Genomic DNA, 6,594 nt, shown 5'->3' with positions numbered 1-6,594 from the left:
TTAGAGTGATTTGTATTCCAAATGAAATCTTGGAATATTTGGGTAACTAGCTGCTTAAAGCTATGGCATTAGAATAAATGGTTACTTGTATTCTTTTATAGTTATTTTAGTATATATTTAAACTATTCATTTATCTGTGTCTTCTGATACATCAATTTTTGCCTCTCTGAGGAAGCTGTGAATCACAAGTACCTGTTTAAATTTGTAGGATATATTGGTTTGGGAGAATGAATTGAAATGAAACTTTCTATTTATTGCATTACATATTATCTATAACAATTATGGAAACATCAGTCTCAACTGGGGCTTATACTGCCTCAGAAACTACAATTCTGCTTCAATAAAATCTTTCTTTTATTTGGAAATTCCAAATCTGGTCATTTAGGAGATTTTTGGCTGCAAGAATAGAAAAGCCTTGAGTCAAACTGGCTTTGTAATAAAGCTATATATATGGCTATATACATATATATATATATATATATATATGTATAAAGCCATATATATATAGCTATATGTATAAAGCCATATATATAATATGGTCCCCAGAATAACAGCAACAGCATCACCAAGGAACTTGTAGAGATGCAAATTTTCTAGTCCCACCATAGACATAGTAACTCAGATATTTGTGTATTGAGAAGAACAATTTTTGTTTTAACAAGCCCTTAAGATGATGTTAAGAATCTGTAAACAAAATACATTATTCAAAGAAGAGCAAATGCAGACATGGGGCAGGCTCCAGTTTGTGAAATAATAATTTAGGTTTTGTGGACATCACTTGGCAAAATAATTTGAAGTGAATGTTGGAAAACAGAATTTAATTTGGGAAAAATGAGCTTTTGCTTAAGTAAGCAAGCTCATATTTTGAGGCAAAAACTGTTTTGCATTGGCTTGAAAATATTTCCTAAGGCTACAATGAAGTTTCGGTTGTGGTGGTGGTGGTGGTTGTTTTGCTCTGTAGGCTTCTCTTCCTGCCAAACCTAAACTAAACTAAAATCCTGAAACAATTCATTGTCAAGTTGACACAAATGTTCTTAGTCTCTAACATTAAATCATACTTAACTGGTCTCAATTTTCAATCCTTTCTTTGGTTGTTATCAATCCAAACTGGAGGATAGATTATTAATTCCACCTGAGAGGTACGTTGACTCTATAGGATCGGTTTTAAAAGTGCAGAGTTTATAGTAGATATGGTAGAACTTATTGATCAAAAATTTCAAACCTTTTCATATGGGGCAATTTCCCCTTCAGAGTTTGCGGGTGGGTGCTTGTTTTCTACTGACAGCACCGTTATTCCACCTGATTTGTTTTCATTAGTTACTCAGTTGTTGCAGAACAAGTGTTGTTTTTCAATATACATATATATTTTTAACACACTGTGTCTACAAGTGTCATTTCCAATAACTCTCTCTGGCATATAGGAGCATCTACCTGTTTTATCTGTGGAGCTTTTTCTAGATATTTTCTGCTTTTGCTCTAAGTCTGTTTCATTTGTTCAGTTAGGAGTTGGCAACATGGAAATGGGGCTATTTACTATTACTATTTTTGCTTTTATTTATGTTTTTTAAAGATTTTATTTATTTATTTGACAGAGAGAGACAGCAAGAGAGGGAACACAAGCAGGGGGAGTGAGAGAGGGAGAAGCAGGCTTCCCGTGAAGCAGGGAGCCCGATGCAGGGCTCGATCCCAGGACCCTGGGATCATGACTTGAGCCAAAGGCAGATGCTTAATCGACTGAGCCACTCAGGTTCCCCTCCACTTACACTTAAATATGTATGATAAATTGACATAAATTTTGTAATGCCTAGCAGGCAACCTTTTATTGTGAACTGTTGGACTGATGTGTGCTCTTTTCTAAGTATCAGTGCTTACAACTAACTGCAGAAGCAAGTCAGGATAACAGTTCTTTTCAGCAATGTGCCAGATTAGAATTGTCAATTCTGTGCATCCTTAGATATTAGAACATTAAAAGAATGTATTCCTATGTCTATTCTCCATCAATGACACAGTTAGTAGAAATACCACCTAACCGTTGAGTTCTCTAGTCTTTACACTAGAGTATTGGAAAAGTTTGTCTATATTTTTTCTGTCTTTTTTTTCTTGGTAGACGAGACGTGTGAAGAGTTTATTCCCATTGATTATCTTGAAAACCCTTGTACCCTATAACAATGTATGTATTTCCTCTGTAGAGTTATTCTCTCTCTTTCTCTCTCTCTTTAAAGGCCCATTTTGGTGTTGTACCCTTTTGGGGAGATCAAGTCACTGACCCAGACTAACTGTAACAAATCCCTTCATTTGATAAATATTAGAATGCGAAGTAATAGTAATTGTGAAAGAGGTTTATTTTTAGTTTTGTTTTTGATTTTTTCCTGCTTAGAAACCTTCCATGACTCTGACATCTACAGGATGAAGACCAAACTCCTTTGGGTGACTTATGAGGCCCTCCATGGCCTGGTGACTGCCAGTTCCTCCACGTTGTTCTCTGGCCACCCATCTATTCTAACCTTAAACTCTGCACATGTTAAGCTCTCTTATGATTCTTCAACATGATAGGCTGTTTCCCTGGACTATGATGCCCTTAACACCTACTCTAGATTAACTTGGTAAAGTCTTCTTTCTCCTTTAGGTCCCAACTTACGATATCACCTTCCCTGTGAGGCCTGTCCCAATACTCACAGGGATGGAAGCCCTCCCCAGGTCAGTACCTTGTATACTGCTCCTTTGTCTCAGTGATCATATGGTGTCATATTTAGCTCTTGAGGGTTGTGTCTGTATCTTCACTATACTGAGCGTTTTGTGAACAGGGATCGTGTCACTTTTCATTCGTTTACCTTTCACAGTTAACAGTGTCTTGCCTGTAGTAGGCATTAAATATGAACTTGTTGAGTAAAATGAATTGAGTGAAATTTTTAAAAATTAATTGAATGGAATAAATAAATGTAACTTAAAAAATAGTATCTTTGACTCAAAAGCTGCCCTAATAAAGAAATCTTGAATCATTACTAGAACCATTACTATAAACTCAAAAGGAACAAGAAAAATAATTTTAGAATAAACAATACGTAAAATCTGAATTTAAAGCAGGTAAGGTAATATTACTCATTTCACTTTGCAAAAAGTACACACAGAACTGTTATAAATTATATTTACCTAATATTTCAGTTTTCAAAGGATACTTACATACTCTATTTCATTTGTCTTTTTTTTAAGATTCCACATATAAAAGAGATTATATAGCATTTGTTTTCCTCTGTCTGACTTATTTCACTTAGTATAGGGCCCTCAAGGTCCATCCATGTTGTCACAAATGGCAAGATTTCGTTCTGTTTTTTTAGTCTGAATACTATTTTAGGCAGAATAATAATTATCACAGTTTCTTTATTCATTCATCCATTGATGGACACTTCGGTTGTTTCCATATCTTGGCTATTGTGAATAATACTGCAGTGAACATGGGGGTGCAGATATGTTTTTGAATTTATGTTTTCATTTTCTTTGCATAAATACTCAAAAGTGGAATTGCTGAATCATATGGTAGATCTATTTTTAATTTTTTGAGGCCTGTCCATACTATTTTCCATAATGGCTATACAAATTTACATTCCTACCAAGAGTGTACAAGGGTTCTCTTTTCTCCATATCCTTACCAGCTCTTGTCTTTCTGATAATAGCCATTATCAAATCCGTGGTTTTGATTTGCATTTCCCTGATGATTAATGATGTTGAGTATTTTTCATGTACCTGTTGGCTATCTGTATGTTTTTTTAGAAAAAATGTCTATTCATTTTTCAATTGTATAAATTGAGGGGTTTTGTTTGTTTGTTTTCTGGGTTTTGTTTTTGTTTTTTGCTGTTGAGTTGTATGAATTCTTTATATATTTTGGATATTAGCCCCTTCTTAGATATATGATTTGCAAATATTTTCTGCCTTTTCATTTTGTTGATGGTTTCCTTTGCTGTGTAGAAGTTTTTCATCTGATATAGTCCCACTTGTTTATTTTTGCATTTGTTGCTTTTGGTACCAGATTAAAAATTATCACCAAGACTTTTGTCAGGGAGCTTACTGCCTATGTTTTCTCTAGGGGTTTTATGGTTTCAGGTCTTAAGTTTCCTTAATCCATTTTCAGTTAATTTTTGTGTTTGGTATAAGGTAGTAATTTAGTTTCATTCGTTTGTGTGTGTCTATCAGGTTTTCCCAACACTATTTATTAGAGACTGTCATTCCCCTGTTGTATTTTCTTGTCTATTTTGTTTTAAATTAATTGACCAAATATCCATGAGTTTATGTCTGGGCTCTGTTCTGTTCCATTGATCTGTGTGTCCGTTTTTATGTTAATATCATAACTTTTAGTTACTGTAGCTTTATAATATAGTTAGAAATCAGGGAGCATAATGCCTTTAGCTTTGTTCTTTTCTTGCAAGATTGCTTTGGCTTTTTTGGATCTTTGGTGGTTCCATATAAATTTTAGGATTATTTGTTCTGTGTCTATGAAAAACTCCATTGGAATTTTGATAGGTATTGCATTGAATATGTAAATTGTTTTGGGTAGCATGGGCATTTTAACAAAATTTTGATTTTTCTAATCCATGAGCATGGACTTTCATTTCATTTGTGTCATCTTTAATTCCTTTTAGTAATGTCTTATAGTTTTCAATATACAGGTCTTTCACTTCCTTGGTTAAATTTATTCTTAGGTATTTTATTCTTTTTGATGAAATTGTAGAGATAGTTTCCTTTTTTATTAACTTTACATCATCTTCATTCCAGATCATGCTAAATACTCCTCTATAGTTACCATCCACTCCTCAACTGAACAAAATTTGGAGACTGCTAAGGTACTCTCAAGCTTTCTTTTATATAGTTTCTCATTCAGGAATGACTTCCATTAATGTAGCTTTAATTATTATTCTATGAATGTAAATAAAAAGATTTACTTTGTACTTTTTAATTCAAATATGAATGCCATTCTGTCAGTTGAAACTCACTATTTTCAATATTAAACCTATTATCTTTGTTTTTTTTTTAAGATTTTATTTATTTATTTGTGAGAGAGAGAATGAGAGAGAGCACAGGAGAGAGGGGAGGGTCAGAGGGAGAAGCAGACTCCCCGCTGAGCAGGGAGCCCGATGCGGGACTCGATCCCGGGACTCCAGGATCATGACTTGAGCAGAAGGCAGTCGCTTAACCTACTGAGCCACCCAGGCGCCCAAACCTATTATCTTTGTACATAAAGTTGTTCTTTATCTGCATTGTCTGATTGTGTTATTCACAAAGTTCTTAAAAATGTATGTTGATTTATATGGAGACAGTTAGAGTCACACACAATTAACATTAACTTATTTTCACTGAAAGATGAAAAATATTTAATATGGGAATGATCTAATACAAAACGTTTCTATTTATTAATTTTTCTGTGTATTTTATTTATTTTTTTCTGTAAGCATTTTACTATTACTTTTAATATAATCAAACAATAACTGTTCACATATACAAGGGATTCCCTTCTGTTGTACTTCAAATAGGCACCAAATGCTTTTAGTTATTCCGTTTTTATAGGACCTTTTTCTCTCACTTCTAAAAGATCTTTCAGTATGATCTAGATGGGGGCAGAATTTTTGTTGTTGTTGTTTTTTAAAGTTTCATCCTAAAACAAAGAACAAAACACAACCAGAGAGAAGGAGAGAGCAGATGTGAGCACGTCTCTCCCATTCGGCCCGACTGCGTCCTCACAAGTCAATATCCCGCCGGTCGGTAGGGGCGCTGGCCTGGTCCAGTTCATCCTCCGACTTGGACCCGTCCCCCTGGTTCTGACGGAACTGCTGCAGGCTGTTGAGCAGCACCATCTCAATCTGCTCCTGGCAGGCTTTGAGGCAGTCCACATCCGTGTTGGTGATCTTGGCCAGCAGGTCGACCAGGGCATTGCCAGAGAGGGAGCTCACGTCCTCATCCTGCTGGAGCCCAGAGATGGCTGCTCCCACACTTCCAGCTGCAATTATCTATGGTGGGTACATGGCGAACTTAAAATCAGTGGCACACAGAGCAATGAAGGTCTGTGCGTGCTTGTGGGTCAGAGACAACTTCTCACTCGGCTGGGGCAGCTTACGAAGGATGTGCTGGATGAAGTCGTGAGGAGTGACGGCCGCCAGGTTCCACTTCAATTTCCCCAGCACCACCAGCTCCCACTTGAGCAGCTCCTGAGGCTTGATGGAGTTGTCAGTATAAATACACAACTTCCCCGCCGTCAGAGGGATGGTCTCTTTGAGCTTGAAGGCCAGGAACATGCAGACAGCACCCAGGAGCTGCAGATTGCTCTTAGGAGTTGGGACCCCAGCCACGAAGCGGTCCAGGTAATTCATGGCCAAAGGGAAGACCTCCTCTTCACACTTCTGTTCCTTGCAGACCTCCAGCATCCAGGTGGCCACCATCCTGCGCATGTAGGGCTGGATGTCCTTCTGCACGCATTTGAAGTAGGAGCTGGGGAAGGTAGCACTCCTCGATGGTGAGCAAGTTCTGCAAAACGCGGTCGTTGTAGAGCAGGTTGGCGTCTGGCGTGGCCCTAAGGACCAGGTCCACCTCGCAGCACAGCAGCTGCAT

General features: G+C 37.0%; 1 pseudogene; it reads right to left on the bottom strand.

Moving 5' to 3' along the window:
• Positions 1-5,726: 5,726 nt before the first annotated feature.
• On the bottom strand, positions 5,727-6,594 carry LOC123837054 (G1/S-specific cyclin-D2-like; annotated as a pseudogene).

This window comes from Mirounga angustirostris, unplaced genomic scaffold (genome assembly GCF_029215605.1).
Source record: "Mirounga angustirostris isolate CCGP_5_RB_7025 unplaced genomic scaffold, mMirAng1.0.hap1 SCAF_8, whole genome shotgun sequence".
Classification (NCBI taxonomy): domain Eukaryota; kingdom Metazoa; phylum Chordata; class Mammalia; order Carnivora; family Phocidae; genus Mirounga; species Mirounga angustirostris.
The sequence above is the reverse complement of the archived record's forward strand: the minus strand, read 5'-3'. Positions and strand labels throughout refer to the sequence as shown.